The sequence below is a fragment of the Cornus florida genome, unplaced genomic scaffold (genome assembly GCF_030987335.1).
Source record: "Cornus florida cultivar Cherokee Brave unplaced genomic scaffold, ASM3098733v1 CherokeeBrave_3.0.0_Hap2_Chr04, whole genome shotgun sequence".
Classification (NCBI taxonomy): domain Eukaryota; kingdom Viridiplantae; phylum Streptophyta; class Magnoliopsida; order Cornales; family Cornaceae; genus Cornus; species Cornus florida.
Window position 1 is genome coordinate 81,021,750 of NW_026775574.1, and position 17,389 is coordinate 81,039,138.

General features: G+C 33.8%; 1 pseudogene; it reads left to right on the top strand.

Annotated features, from left to right (window-relative positions):
- The first annotated feature begins 1,097 nt into the window (after window positions 1-1,097).
- Window positions 1,098-15,171, top strand: LOC132305206 (cell division cycle 20.2, cofactor of APC complex-like; annotated as a pseudogene).
- The last annotated feature ends 2,218 nt before the right edge of the window (window positions 15,172-17,389 follow it).

A 17,389-nucleotide genomic window follows, 5' to 3' on the forward strand; every position in this document is an offset into this window, starting at 1 on the left:
TATAGAATTATACTTAATATAATGATTTTAATACTGTAGTAAATTCTATATTTAATGTTGGCACATCATTATAAACTTTTAGGCTATAAAATGGTTACATATTACGTATCCAAGTATGATTGAGAAAATTTTCATCCCACTTTACTTTACTCTACTCTACTCTACTCTACTCATTCTTACATATACGTGTATTTGAGTATTATATGAGTTTATGTGCAACGAGACATATATAGACTTGACATGGCCTTCCTGTGGTGAGGAGACATTATTGCGAGTTGATTATGTTGAATCTTAGAGCTAATTAGTGCTGCCAACACCCACACGAAGAAGAGGAGTATCAACTTTCTCTATCAAGTTAGCTCTTTCTTACTTACTTAATTTACTATTATTGTTTTCATTTTTAAATTTTATTATTATGTTAATATTGCATGGTTTAGATTATTTTGTCTTGAATTCTGACTTATATATTGTTATTTGCTCTTGTTCATATTGATGTAGCATTCTTTTTGCAAAGTGAAATTGATTTATTATTCATAGTTATTTGTGAATGAATAAATTTTGATGCATTGCTCTTAATGTTTTAAAAAATATTTGAAAATTCCATAGCAAAGCTTTTTCATTAGAACTTTGATTTCAACAGAGTGCTCATGCAGCAATAGTATATTTACATGAGGTATCCCAATGCAATAACCCGAGAAAGTATACAATACTTGAGGGAATGTACACTTGGTACCCCCAATGATTCTCAATTCGTCTTAATATACGAGAAATGTGTAGTTTTTGAAAGAACAAAAATAAATAAATAAAAGACATGATTGTGCATTGGGCGAGATACCACGTATTATATATTTTCTCCCATCGCCCATCCTTTGGTACCTTCGTCGACTTAGAGAATCACAAACTAAACAGTTGACCTCTCTCCATCACTCTCCAAACATCCATCACCCTCCTTTATCCCTTAACAGTCCAACTGCGTCAACTTCACTGGCTGTACAAAATATGTTTCAGCCCTCTGCACATTGATCATGTACCCAAAGATGAAGCTAGACAACCACATCAATCAAATTAATGATTCAATTAGCAAAACAACAAACTCTATGAGTAGGGTTTCAAGAGGTGGAACTAAGAAGAAATGCAGCTCTTCCAAGCACAATGGAAAAGGCATGAGAGTACATGTCAACCCTTCAAGGAGCTTAGACATATGAAGGATTCTCTCAAGACCCTTTCCAAATGACCCTAATTGTGTAAAATACAATAAGAGGCTTGAATAGCCTCACCGAGGAGAAAATTTTCATTGCGCCTGTTGCACGGGGCACATCCAATCGTTCATTACCGCGTGTATAATACATATACATGGACGGTTCGAATGCGTCCGTTGCACATACTGAATTTTTTCTCCCCACGAAGCGGATAGGAGAGAAAGCTCTTCTCTTTAAGCACAAATTAAGTTGGCATTCTTTCTCTTTTGGATTATGGTGTATCCTCCAAATTGTTTTAATTTTTAATTCTATTATTTAAATTCTACACAGGATAACAATATGGTTAAACTAGAAAAGCTATTGGAATAGGGTTAACCTTAGTCATATGACATTCATGGATACAAAAATCTCAACAAAAAGAAAAAAGGGTTTATTGGTATAAACTCTCTTTATTTCGAAGAAGACCGAAGGGATTCGAACCTATGAGTATTTATCTAACCTTAAAAAGAAAAGAAAAGAAAAGAAAAAAGTAATAATATTATGATGTTTAGCTCATGACAATTGTTATTAGTTTTGTCTTTTTGTCGTGATCATGTTTAAATATTAAGATGCATATTTAACCGTTTGAAAAAAAAATTAAAAAAATTTGTATGAGAATTGTAATAAAAAATTGGTACCAAAAGTCATTTGCACTAAATCACACCATTAAAATTTTAAATTTCCTCTTTTGATTTTATTTGAACAAATTAAATTATCACATTTGACCATCTCAAACAATTTTATTTTATAATATTTTAAGCTGTTTTTACAATGAAATCACTTCAATATTGATAATTTTTAGCATTACTTAATAATAATAATAATAAAATCAACAGAGTTTATAATAATAATAATAATAATAATAATAATAATAATAATAATAATACTTTAAATGTAAACAGGTTGGGTTGACCGTTGACCTCAAATCAAAACCGGTTCATAGCTGTTCAACCGCTTCGGCACAAATTCACAGTTGTGTTTATATAGCCGTTGCCAGATTTCCCGAAATACCCTACTCACAAATCGCAAAAAATCTCTAGTCACAATTCGTTCGGTAACGCTCTTCTTCTCTCTCTCTAACTTTTAGTCTAGTTCTTGTTTTACTGGATTTCTACTCTTTCTATACAATTTTGATATATCATATATTTATATATTATCTGTATATGTTCTGTTTCTTAAACTTGTTTTTTGGATGCAGGAATTGGTACGAAAATGTTGCGATTTCCTCTCTCCGATCAAAAACTTCGAAGGAAAAAGTCGCGTGAAAACGTATGTATTTCCATCTGCTTGCATCAACATTTAGCCTTGTATGGAATTCCTTGTGATTTCATTTCTGTGGTTTATGTGTTCGTGAATTTCTTGGATTTACTGTGAACTAGGGTTTCTTCTTCTTATGTTTGAATTTTTCTATTTGTTTAGACGGTTGAGTGTTGTTTGCAATCTTTTTAGAATTTTGTGGATGATGTTACCATTAATTTCTAGGATTCTGATCTTTTGTCACATAGGGTTTCTTTAGCATATTTTAGGTGGTCTATTTTATATGATTATGAATTTTCAGAAATTTATTGTTTATTTCTTCTACTTGTATTCATTCTGCACAACTATATCTTTTACATGATTAGATGATTTTTTAATTCATAGTCCTGTGGGTTTATTGGTTTGGATTTTCCTGTATAGTGGATTCAACATGAAGATTCAGAGAAAAACACACATATATATATATATATTTATTCGTTAAAATTTGGATCTATATCGATCTATTGTAGTAGTCCTTTCCTTATTCAGAGAAACACACTCGATAAGGTTCAGGACACACTCTTGGCTAAAGAATTGATATCATAATACCCTGCTTTGGGCTCTTCTTTTTCGGGAGATGGCCCTTGGACCTCATAATCAATAGGCCCCATAATCTCTTGAGACATGCAATCACAGCTCTTTAACTCTTCAGGGGTTGCAATTGAAGATACCTTAAAAGAAGAGGGGGATTCAAATATGTTTGACAATGAAGCAATAGGTATAGCCATTTTAGAGCTCTCCTTTCTCAATTCCTCATTGGGAGGATCCACAACACTTCTCCCTTTTTCCTTTATAACTCCCTTGCACTCATTCAAATTAGGTCTAGGAGACAAATTCTCCTTCATTCTCCATTTTTGTTTATGCTTAGTAGTGGGCTTAGAGGAGCAAGATTCGGTAGAATGACCAAAAGATTCACAATCTAACTTCTTTGGGGTTTCCTGGATCCTCCCCCGCCCTAATCTAAAAGATTCACAGAACAAGGATCCTTGCTTTTAAGAACAAACCGCCTCCTCTAGTAGATAGTTATCAAGAGTCATTCTCATCCGTTCACCAATCCAAACCCACTAAGTCTAGGAGATATATTCCCCAAGTGGGTTTTCTTTCTTTCCCTTTTTTTCTTCTTGTTGCTAAACTCTCATTCTGATTTGTGGTGTTTATATCTTCCTCTCTGCCTTTTTTTTTTTTTGGTTGCATATGTAGTGGTAGCTTCTTTTAGATCGATTGCTTTCTTGTTGACATGTGTTTGTTTGGTAATTTAACAGTCTTCAGAAAGGACTCTTGATGCTCCTAAGCTCTTAGATGACTTTAATTTGAATTTACTGGATTGGAGTAGCAGTAACATTGTCGCTATCGCTGTTGGGAATTCAGTATATTTGTGGAATGCTGCTAATGGGTCTACTTCTGAACTTCTTGTGACAGATGAAGAAATTGGACCTGTGACAAGTGTCAGATGGGCACCGGATGGAGTACATCTTGCTGTTGGTTTAAATAATTCCCACATCCAGCTGTGGTTTTCTTCATCTAGTCAGATGGTAAGAGTTTTCTTTAAAGTGTGTTTTCTTTTTTATATTTTATCGATCATTCATGCTTTGTTTTATTATTGTAAGTAATTAGATGATGCATGGTGAAAAGTTGGCATTCTATTTGAATGTTGTTCTGTGAAAAAAAAAAAAAAAAAAGGATGACAAATTTTTTTTGGCTAGATGTAAGAAACTCCTGTATTTGTTGTTAATGTTTTTTTGTTTTTTTTTATGTGTGTCCTTTTTGGGCAAGTAACATTATATTACTAATAATGGGATCATATATAATAAGATTCAAACTGCAATCTCAGTGAAAGAAAATTTAAACCAGAGGAAAAAGGCTAACAATAAAGAATATGCATACTCACACCCTGAGAAGTTAGTGGAACAAACATTCATCCTCTTATTTTCCAGGAAAAGAGGTCTTTGTTATTTCATGAACTCATGTTATCCATGATATTTAGGTGCTAATTAAGGAAAGATTGGTCTTTTGAACGTTTCTCTATAAATAAAATAAAATAAAATAAAATAAAAAAACTGCATTTTTTGTGGAAAAAGAAAAACTAAAAGAAAAAAAGTATATTTACATGCAACACGATGCATTGTTTATATCCGATTTAACTTTTGATAAACTTCTATTTAGTTTGGAAGAGAACCAAGTCAGGTATAGTGGTGAACTGCAAGGTTGAATAAGGCATGTATCATTGAATACTTTATTATATTGATATAATGCATAAAGTGGACTTGTTTGGTGGATTATGCGGCTTGTAAAGTTGGCCTATATTTTAGAAAACGGTATTTGTAGAACTATGAGTTTTATATTCTTTATTTTGGAGTGAAATGAAATGTATTTATTGCAAATTGTCACATTTATCGTGATCTAGGCATTAGCTTTGTAATTTTTTGTGAGTCGTACGCAGTGGAATGTAAACCGGAAAGTTTTAGGTTTTGTAAAACAGATATGTATCCTTAACTACTTTACTTATTTTATATTTTAGCAATTAAACAGTTAATCACATGCAGATAAAATAAAGCAAAGTATAAAGTTAGAGATGACACCAGGATTTTAGCGAGGAAACCCCCGTTGATAAAATACGTCAATTGTTATAGGAAAAACCTCATGGACTTGTGCAATCCAAAGTAAACCAATCCACTATGCTTGGAACAAAGTATACTGAACTTTGACTCTGGCTCACACCCTATCGTTCTACACCACACCAACTGCTGATGATCCTCTGGCTTTGCGACTCCCCGTCCAACAGCAACTTGATCTCAGGCTTACACTTGATATTTGTAGAAGAGTAGCAGGTAGATCAGACAGCACTCCGCGAATGCTCCAATCCTTCCAAAGTGTGACTGAGATTACTTCTGTTCTTCAATTGTCTGAATGATGTAGAAGAAGATCTGCTTTGTCTGATTGATGTTAATACAACTGTATGATCACGATCAGGATTCAAACACCACAACTCTAGACTCACTAGGTGAATATATGTGGGTTCTAAGACAACAGAAAAATCAATTTTGATTTTCTGAGAGAAATAAACTTCCTAAGGCTTTGAATAATATCTGAATTATATTGTAAAAGCCGTGAATAAACCAATGTATATGACATGGTTTATATAGATTATAGAATGACCTAATCCCTCTGAAAATAAGGTAAATTTTGTGCATAGGATTTGGTACAATTCTAGACTAACTGGGAAATTAATTAGAAAAAGGAAATTAAAGTTGTATTGCAAACAGAAGGTCTTGAACCGGTTCAAGGAAAGCTAAACCGGTTCAAGTTTGGCAGTGTTTCAAACTTGAACATCTTGAACCGGTTCAAGGAAGCTGAACCGGTTCAAGGTTGGCAGACTCGGATTTCGAATTCCTTCAGCCTTGGTTCATTCTACGGAAATTGTATACTAACATGGAAAATGTAAAATGCCCAACCTTGTTCATATTCCTTCCTAATGTAGTGTCCTTACCCTTTTCATCACAAACTCTTCAAGTAAGGTAAGTTTGAACTCCTTCCCAGTTGTGGAATCCCTGTTGAACTTGATGACTTGTAGAACAAGTAATTTAAATTACAACTCAACTTGGACTTGTTATGTCTATGATAATTGCCAAAAAAATAAATAATATCTCACAATCTCCCCCTTTGGCAATTTCGTGACAAAACCCTAAAAACAATATTTGCAATCTACCCAAAACAGAAAAGTAAATTGCATGATTTGCTTGAAGGTAATAGGAACACTGTTCTTCTTGGATTCAAAACTTGACCTGTTTCATGCACACTATTAAGCAACAACTACCAGTGAAGTTTAATAAATAAAAACTTAAAAACTCCCCCTGAAGTAAATATCCAATTATTTCTTCCCCCCATTTTAGATATTGACAGGTGGACTCCCCCTTTTTGTAACAAATTGACAAAGGAGTGAAAATAATACTAGAACAGTAAAGTCCAATTCAAAGAAGTCAATTAAAGCACAATTCAGATAAGCATAATAAAGTCTAAGAAAGCATATTCTCAGAATATCCAAAACCATAGACAAGTGGTGCAATAATTAAACAAAACATAATGTCAGGATGCATGATAAGCAATCAAATAAAAGCAGCACCATGTCTCCTCAACTACTCAAAGATAAGAAACATTATCTCTAGTCTTCATTACTCTCTTCTGCATCCTCTTCACCACTCTCTTCTGCATCCTCATCCTCCGCGTATACTCAGCCTCATCTTCATCATCTCCCTTATCTTCAGCTTGTAGAAACGGATCTGGAGGCACAGGCCTGTAGACATCCTCATCTGGAACCTCAGATGGCTGTCCTCTCAACTGAGCGACCTGTAATTTGAGATCTCGGATCTCAACCATCATCTTCTCAAATAATGAATTCTTATGTTGAAGTAAATGGGAATACATGAGGTTGGCATCAGTTTTCATGAAAATTCCTTTCGGAGAAAATAGCTGAGAAATATCTGAAACTTGTGATGGCCCCTCATCAACAGATCTCCTTGTCTTTCTAGCATTCTCCCTAGCAGTCTTTGATTTGTTCAAAGCTCGAGGATCCAATTCAGTCATGATAGGCTTATGATTAGCCCTTAGAGGAATTGGCACATTCTTCTTTTTCAGAATTTCCATGAAAATCATCGGAAAGGGAGAAGAGTACTTGCGTGAGTTTTTCTTGTAATGAGCTATCATAAGCTGCACAATAGACTCTCCAAGCATAATATACTCATTATTAGCAAGAAAATGAAGCACTTGTGAGCGCTCAAGAGAGAGTTCGTCTTCTTCCCAAAGTAGCCCAGATTTGCCATAGCAAACAGATTGAAGAAAGCAGCTTCATCTGTCAGAAATCGAGCTGGAATACTATCTCGGTTCAGTGAAGAGTTCGGCACACATATCTTTGGAACAATCCGGGAAAAATCAGGACCCGAGACTGTCAAAGGCAGAGTATGTCCACTAAAAAGACGACTGTCCTGAAGACCAAGGATAGTTTCAATATCCTCCTTTTCAACAGTATGATCAACTTCAAACAGAGAGACAATGAAGTAAGTGTCATGAACTTCACGAATATTAGCATAAAAATAGCTAATCATAGTCGGACAATAATTACCTTTGCCAAGCTTAGTGAAGTAAAGCCAATTGTTAGATTTAATGTAATTCACTAGCTTGTATCCTGCGGTGTCTTAAAGTTTCTGAAGATTCACATTCCTTTCTGTCTTTATTGGACCATCCTTGTAAACAGAGTTATACACTTTCCAAGCCTCTTCATTATAAAAATGTGATGCTGTAAATTCAATCCTTCCAGTGCTAGAAACTGAAGGATATCAAATAGAAGCCATGCTTAGAGCTTGAGAACCGCCTTGAGGTTCTTGAATGGTGATGCCAGTTCTAGACCTCTTTGGTGGTCTAGATGACTCAATTCCTTTTCCCTTAGCTTCTCTAGACAATTTAGGAGGCATGTTCTTTAGAAAATTTCTCACTTTGAAGCTTGTAACTCTTTTAGGAATTTTAGCAAACACTTGATGTGCAACCCCAAAAGTGTTTATAGAAAACCTTGTTTTGATCTTCAAATCTCCCTAAAATCAATCAACACAATGCAAATATACTTTCCCCAAGTATAATCAAGCTTCAATATCTTCAATCAACTCAAAAGATTAACCAATCCTCTAAGTTGTAAACCAAAACTCCACAAACTTCATTAAACCCATTTCTGAATTTTCAACTTTCACACAACTTCTTCAATCTTTGTTATCAATCTCAAAGTATCATGTACTGATCAATGTTATAGCATGGAATGATGACAAAGATGTAATATATATGATGTATATATATGTGTATGTATGAAGGAGTGAGAGAGTGCAAGAGAGATGAAGTGATGTAGCAAACAAAGGAGGCCAGAAGCTTGTTTAAAAAAACCAAAGCCCGTGCTCTTGAACCGGTTCAGCCCTCTTGAACCGGTTCAAAAAGGGCAGTGCACTATGGTGCACAAGACTTGAACCGGTTCTACAATTTCGAACCGGTTCAAGATGGACAGTCACTTGATCGTGGCCAAATGACATGCTTGAACCGGTTCATCCCTTATTGAACCGGTTCAAGACCTCCAGTCTTGAAACTACAGTGTATTTATGAAAAACTTTTTCAATTCCAGAAACTTTTGACACATTGGTGATAACTAGCAACAAAAACAACCTAAAAACCAAAATCTTGTTGAATTTTTCAAAATTTTTCAATTTTTTTTTTTTTTTTTTTTTTTTATAAATCAACTAAAAATAAAATCACCAATCATTAAAATCATCCAGTTAACACACGATTCAAAACCCTTTCAGAGAATTTTAAGATTATCTCAGAGAACAAATATTTGACTCCACAAACTTTTCAAATAATTTCAAATCTCAGAAAGTAATCACAACATGAAATCAAACTTGCAAAATTTACTAAAAAGTTTAGAAATTAATCTAGCAAGTTCATGTGTGTGTGTGAAATCCAATCTAATCTTCAGTTAAATTTCAACAGATCATTGTCTAAACCTTATTGATCAAAAAGCATCAAGATAAAATTGTTTTGAGCAATTTTTTTAAGCAAGGCGGCTTTCACTCTAAAGAGTAGTCAGCAATTCCCCAACTCAAGTTATCTCCACTTTTCGCTTCAATTCACAGTTTAATGGGAGCTTTCAATCAAATCTCAATAGGTAGCCTTTTCCTTAGCAATTTATTCAGCATTTTTTTTTTTCCTTCTTTTCTTTCAAGCTGAATATTTTTTTTCAATCTTTTTATTTTTGTTTTTAGCTCCTATTTTTTTTTAAAACAATAACCTTTATAGCTTTTATGAACAATAAACCCTAGTCAACAGATCAAAAGATTTTCAACCAAATTTGTCAAGGATGGACTAGTGCACAAAAGTATATAAACTTAAGAGATTCAAATCTAAAAATCCCCTAAACAATGCAAATCATCTTTCACTGTATAGATTACAAACCAAGAATCTATTTTTATTCAAATTATCATGTGTCTCTATTTGCATTCAAAGATAGATCATAAATTCTTCAAAAGAACTTTCACATGTATACAAAGAAGATCATGATCAGAAAATCAAACCCTAACCAAACCCTAACAAATAATCCAATGGCAATAAAATTTTTGTTTTAAACACATGCCATGATCATTGAATTTTGTAGAACTCAGTTTGAGGGTAAAGTCCTCTTGGAAACTTGTTCCAAGGACTCAACAGGCACATAATTGATCAAATCAGACTTTTTGATCCACACAGCTCTCACTCTCGCTTCCTGAAATTCTCTCTCTCTTTACCTCTTTCTTAGGCAAAATTTCAGTTCTAAAAACCTTAGGTGACAATTTCTTTTTCCCTTTAGAACGCACCTTGTTCTTAGCATGAAAATTTTGAGACTCAATTTTAGAAAAATCTTTCTTTTTCCTATGAAGGCATGAGTTATACTTATGTCCATTTTTCCCACAAAAAGTGCAATACAACAATTTAAGCACATAAGACATAGCAGAATGTGATGCATCAGGCAAACATGGTTTAGGCATAATAGCAAGTTTAACAAACGTTATTTTATCTTAATTACTAAGAGAACATTTAACAAATCCTAACCCTGTTTTATCATTCACATCCTTACCCATGTTGATTATCTTATTCAAACTGTTTTGACTCATATTAAACCCTTTCAGTTTATCTCTTTCAGATTTCAACTCAATTTCAAGATAATCATTTTTCAAAGCAAGACATTCCTTTAATGAGTTAGCAATACTTACCTTATCCTCAAGAATGATGATCTGTTTCTCAAGCTCAGTGATGACTGACTCTCTTTCAACAGCCTTTTGTTTGCCTTCAGCAATCTGTTTCTATAGATCTTCATTCTCTCCTTTTGCTTGGATAAGCTTCTTTGCTAGCTTATTGATTGTCTGTTTGGTCTCAATAGTTTCTTTGACCATCTTCTTCAATCTTTCATCGTCCTTTTCAGCCTCTTCAACCTGTTCATCATGAACTTTAGTTTCTTTGTTATCTGAACTGTCAGAGTCAGATAAATGAATGACATGAGGATCCCTATCAAGAAAAGCGACATAAGAAAAATCATTAGAATCATCTTGAGGAGAATTACTATCACATAAAGTAGAATTTTCAACCATAGAAACTTTCATTGCTTTTCCTTTATTCCTATCCTTTTGTTCTTTCCTAGGACTAGGAAAAACATTGGCTGCATGACCTTTGCCACCACAATTCCAGCAAGTAAATTCTGTTTATTTTGATTCTTTTACTTTCTTTTCATTAAATCTAAACTTTGACGTTTTGTCAAAATTTTGAGGATTAGCCTTGTTGTTATTCCTTCTCCTCTGTTGTCTTTGCAAAATCTGACTGAATTGCCTTGACAAGAATGCAATGTCATCATCAGAGTCATCATTCACAAAATTCTCAACCTGTGTAGATTTTAAAGCAAGATTTTTCTCCTTCTAATTTAAATCAAAATTCTGCATCTCAAAAGTTTTTAGTGAACCTACCATCTCATCAACTTGACAAGTAGTCAAATCCCAATGTTCAGAGATGGTTTCAACCCTAATCTGGAATCTTTTAGGTAAAGACCTTAAGATTTTTTTACAAATTTTTTTATCACTAACTTTTTTCCCTAAATGACGCAATTCAGAAATTATTTCAAGAAGACTAGAATAAAAATCAGAAAAGGATTCATCTTCTTTCATCACGATGTTTTGCCAAATTTATGAGAGAGCAACTGAATTTTGGACAACTTCACTTTTGAAGTTCCTTCATGAGTAACCTGTAAAATATTCCAAGCTTCTTTAGCAGTTTTACAATCAGAAATTCTAGCATATTCAAATGGAACAACAGAATTAACAATTGAATATAAAGCTTTGCCATTAGCATCATTACGCTCAGTTTCAATAGCAGTAAAAGCAAAAGTATCTTTTAACTCTTTGACTATTTTACCATCCACAGTTGTATCTACTGTTGGAGGTGTATAGCCAGACTCAACTATTGCTCAAGTTTTACCACCAGAATTTTGTAAATAGGCTCTCATCTTTGATTTCCAAAAATTGTAATTATTTCCTTCAAATAAAGGATCACGTTAATTAGAACAACCTTCTTTTAACGCATAAGACATGATGTCGAAAACAATTTTTGAAAAACACAACAAAACTAAACTTTCCAACAAGGATTAACTCAGTGTATAGAAATCTGCTCTAATACCAAATTGTGAGTCTTAGAAATCTGCTCAGATACCAAATTGTGAGTCTTACGCAGCGGAATGTAAACCGGAAAGTTTTAGGTTTTGTAAAACAGATCTGTGTCCTTAACTACTTTACTTATTTTATATTTTAGCAATTAAACAGTTAATCACATGCAGATAAAATAAAGCAAAGTATAAAGTTAGAGACGACACTAGGATTTTAGCGAGGAAACCCCAGTTGATAAAATACGTCAACTGTTATAGGAAAAACCTCGTGGACTTGTGCAGTCCAAAGTAAACTAATCCACTATGCTTGGAACAAAGTATAGTGAACTTTAACTCTGGCTCACACCCTATTGTTCTACACCACACCAACCGCTGACGATCCTCTGGCTTTGCGACTCCCTGTCCAACAGCAACTTGATCTCAGGCTTACACTTGATATTTGTAGAAGAGTAGTAGGTAGATCAGACAGCACTCCGCGAATGCTCCAATCCTTCCAAAGTGTGACTGCGTTTACTTCTGTTCTTCAATTGTCTGAATGATGTAGAAGAAGATCTGCTTTGTCTTATCGATGTTAATATAACTGTATGATCACGATCAGGATTCAAACACCACAACTCTAGACTCACTAGGTGAATATATGTGGGTTCTAGGAAGACAACAGAAAAATCAATTTTGATTTTCTGAGAGAAATAAACTTCCTAAGATATTATTCAAATCAATTTTGCTTTGAATAATATCTGAATTATATTGTAAAAGCCGTGAATAAACCAATGTATATAACATGGTTTATATAGATTATAGAATGACCTAATTCCTCTGAAAATAAGGTAAATTTCGTGCATAGGATTTGGTACAATTCTAGACCAACTGGGAAATTAATTAGAAAAAGGAAACTAAAGTTGTATTGCAAACAGGAGGTCTTGAACCGGTTCAAGGAAAGCTGAACCGGTTCAAGTTTGGCAGTGTTTCAAACTTGAACATCTTGAACAGGTTCAAGGAAGCTGAACCGGTTCAAGGTTGGCAGACTCGGATTTCGAATTCCTTCAGCCTTGGTTCATTCTACGGAAATTGTATACTAACATGGAAAGTGTAGAATGTCCAACCTTGTTCATATTCCTTCCTAATGTAGTGTCCTTACCCTTTTCATCACAAACTCTTCAAGTAAAGTAAGTTTGAACTCCTTCCCAGTTGTGGAATCCCTGTTGAACTTGATGACTTGTACAACAAGTAATTTAAATTACAACTCAATTTGGACTTGTTATGTCTACGATAATTGCCAAAAAAATAAATAATATCTCACATTTTTCTGGTCCCCCCTCTCCATCCTATACTCTAATTTGCTTGGTTTTTCTGAACAGCTGAGGACTTTGCGAGACGGGCATTGTTCAGGGGTTGGTTCACTTGATTGGAACAATCACATCCTGACAACCGGGGGAATGGACGGTTTGATCATAAACAACGATGTAAGAATATGATCCCACAATGTTGAAACATATAGGGGACACCATCAAGAGGTTTGTGGACTGAAATGGTCTGCATCAGGCCAGCAACTAGCAAGTGGGGGGAATGACAATCTCCTCTACATATGGCATATCTCTATGACCTCTACAAATTCTGCCAATCGGTGGATTCACTGCCTAAAAGACCACAGAGCCGCTGTGAAAGCTCTTTCCTGGTGTCCTTTCCAGAGTAATCTGCTTGCCTCCGGTGGTGGGGTAGGAGACCAGTGCATAAAGTTTTGGAACACCCACACTGGATCACGCCTGAACTCAGTAAATACAAGTTCACAGGTCTGTTGCTTGCTTTGGAACAAACATGAACGTGAGCTTATGAGCTCTCATGGCTTCAATGATAACCAACTTACCCTATGGAAGTATCCTTCTATGGTCAAGATTATAGATCTTTATGGTCATACATCAAGAGTTCTTCATATGGCTCAGGTGAGTTGGGTCATCAATAAATCATATGCTTTAGTCCTGTTCTTGTTTTATGAATAATAGGTTTTCTATTTTTTTCACTCCCCTTTTTTTATGGATGCATTTCAGAGTCCAGATGGGTGTACAGTTGCATCTGCAGCAGCGAATGAGACACTATTGTGGAACGTGCTTGGAACTCCTAAATTGGCCGTGAATGCTCCCAAAACGAAGCCAGAACCATTTGTTAATCTCTCCCGCGTCAGGTGAAGAGCATGCACCTGGAATGGGTGATTAAAAGCATTTTTCTTGGTACATGCTCCATTGGATTTGTGACGAAATTGGCTAAAAATTATTCAAGGGGAAAAAAACGAATAAAGAAGTTGCTAAAAATTAGGATATTTAAGGTATGATGAATGTTTATTTTGTTCTTAATTTACACAAAATCAGCCCAGTTTTTAATAAAAAAGTATGGATCATACTTTATTCTTTGCTTTTGATATGAAGTTAAGGTTCCCATATAAGAGCAACCGCCAAGCAGTATATTAGCCCCATATCTACAAGCCTTCATTTTTGAGGAGGAGGAGGAGGAGGAGGAGGAGTCATCCTTGCCTTTATCCTACAATCAGGATCGGCCACATGGATTCCTTTTCCACTCTATTCTATCATAAGGTACATCTCCTACTAAACTAATTTTTTTTTAATCATTTCTTATCACTTCATTCCATGTTAGTTTTGGTTGCCCCTCGTTTTTCTAATTTGTTCTTTTGTTGGCAAAAATGGTTTGATCCCATATCACAAACTCGAAGTAAAAATTACCTTTGAAAGAGTCCATTTTCTGTTATAGAGGATAATTATTTTCAGCCAAAGAGGCATTCTGGTCTTTTTTAAGTCTTTCTAGCAGTAGAAATTCTTTCCCTCTGAGGGCATTGCATTTCTCTATTCCTATCCTTAGTCAGTTATCTCTAACAGCGATTTTGAAATGTAATCATTGGCTGTGCATTCATACATGCACATATATATATATCAGCTGCAATTTAAAACAGATGTTTTTGCAGAAATCTCAAAGAGCTTAATATGTTGATTTATAAAAGATCTAGGACTGAAAATTGCATCCCCTTAAATTCTGTGAAGATCGAATTGAACAGACAAACCCTCATCCAAGTTTCAAAGCTCTATTTTTGGGTGATTTTGATCTTCAACAGCAAGGGAATCTCACTTGTACTGAAGCAAGTGATTGTGCCGACAGTTTAGAAGCATTTCATCTTGATTATACTCTGATCAGAAGCCCTCTCTACAAGCTGCAGATCTCTATCCTCTGACTGAAATTGTGTGTTTTTTGTGTAAGTGTTTTGTAAAGCACTATTGACCTTTAGTTTCAGTGGAAAAATATTGTGTTAGTTTGTACTTTGTGAGATAGAACACTCTTGAGTGTGTGAAGAAAAGCGTTGTGTGTGTAATTCTTTTCTTTTCACGTAGTGGATAAGATTTCAAGCTAAATTGTTTCATGTCTCGTGTGATTGTTGATCTCAAATTGTGTTAGAAGTCATCTACAGTGAAATAAAAATTGGAAATAATTATGCTTAAACTGCTATAACTGAAGAAGAGGCCAAATTGTACTAAACTCAACTGTATTATCAAAAATTGCAAACTACCCCCCCTCTATTGGGGTTTTTTTTTTTTTTTTTTTTTTTTTTTTTTTTTTTTAATTAAATTCCTCAATTCACCAAAAGTTACAAATTATCTTCTTTTGAAAAGTTAGAATTTAGAAAGTTACAAATTATCTTCTTTTGAAAAGTTGGAATTTTGGTGTTAAAGTGATGACTCTTTGAGCTTATTGTTTGGACAAAAATACCCCTTACGGATGCTTATTTTGTCCTTTAAAATTGATTTTACAAATGAAAAGCTGAATGTTTGTTGCATATGCATAAGTGATGGCCATTTTGTCTCAAAGATGGTTTTGTAATTCTTAGAGGCAATATCAAAATCATAATAATTTTTTTTTTTATATATATTAATTTATGTAGTGAAAATCATGTTAATTCGATTTCGGCATAACCACTTCAAAGAGTACAAAATAGGTGCATCAAAAAAATGCAGAAAATTCATTTATTTACGGACATTTTTCCTATGCAATGTAATTTGGAGAGTTTTTAAGGTGATTATAAAACAATTTTTAATTATTTAAAGTGGTGAAGAACCAATTACCCATTATTCTTTAGTGTTTTATAAAATTTCTGAGATTCAAACCACCGAGTATTTATCTAACCTTAAAAGAAAATAATAATAAGAAGAAAGAAAAGTAATGATACTATGAGGTTGAACTCATGACAATTGTTATGAGTTTTTTTGTCTTTTTGCCATGATCATGTTGAAATATTAAGATGCACATTTAACCGTTCGAAAAAAAAAATAAAATAAAATAAAATAATAAAATTGTATGAGAACTATAGTAAAGAAATTCGTACCAAAAATCATTTACAGTAAAGAGTAAACCATGGGATTGAACTTGTAAATATCTTTTTTTTTTCTTGATTTCATTAAACCAAGTTTCGAACCAAGACTCTCACACCAACTCTCGAAGCTTCCAACTAATTGAGACACAAAGAACGTCTCACGTCATGCCAATTTGAAAAGTGAAAACACTGTAAAAGCGTTATAGTGTTTTACAAATATGTAAAAAATGATGGTGCATTGATTGAGTTAAATAATTCTAGAATGTTGGAGAGTTATTGTGGTGTGTTGACAGTCTTCTATGTATATATTAGAGTGTTGGTAGAGGTTTATAGTGTGTAAAGAATATTTTTTGAAAATTAGGGAGTGATGTATGGTCGTAACTCGTAACGATGGATATTTTGGTGTAATAATGCATTGAACGTGTCCATTTGAGAGTGAAATGTCTATATAAAGCATAGGAGAGTCCCATTGGTAGTCAATGAGCTCGAACAATGTATTTGATACCGAAAGTGTATTATTATTCATCACATTATAATGGTGGTGAGACGACTTAATGCAGCACAATATCTAATGGATGTGGATGATGGGATAAAATTTGATTGTTTAAAGTTTGTATATCACGACTAATTAATCAGTGGTTAGATTTGAAATTGGATGAAACTGTAAAAAATATGTAGGCTTGTTTCAACCAATTTCATATTGGCAATTGTTTCAACACTATTTATTTTAATGTATTTTATAAACTAAATTGTATATAGTAATTAATGTCAGTTCTCATTATTTCATTTAAACCATATCGGGAAGTAATTCTTTACCACAATTAAAAAAATATGGATATTATTCTCAAATTACAAATCTAAAACTCTGATGTTTTCGGATACATGAAATTGGAGCATTGAAATTAACAAATTTGAAAAAAAAAAATAGTTTATTTTTCTTAATTATTTTTTTTCTAATCCAAGACTCCAATTGCCGAACATAGCCTGAAAGATATTATCATCTTCCAAATTTTGAGTTGAATTTCATGAAGTTAAGTAATAAAGTCTTTTGAGGCTAAACCTGAAATGGAAATTGAGTCTCTTGTTAATTATTTGATCGTAAACTTACCACAGTGGTTGAATTTAACCTTTAATTTTTTTCCTTAACAATTTAACTTTCAATTTTTTTTTTTGTTTTCATAAGCACACTGAGTCGTACGAGCTCTTAGCGAAAGTAGAGCTACTAGAGAAAGTTTTATAGTTGCACAGGAGAAGCTACATGAGCGTGGACGAGAA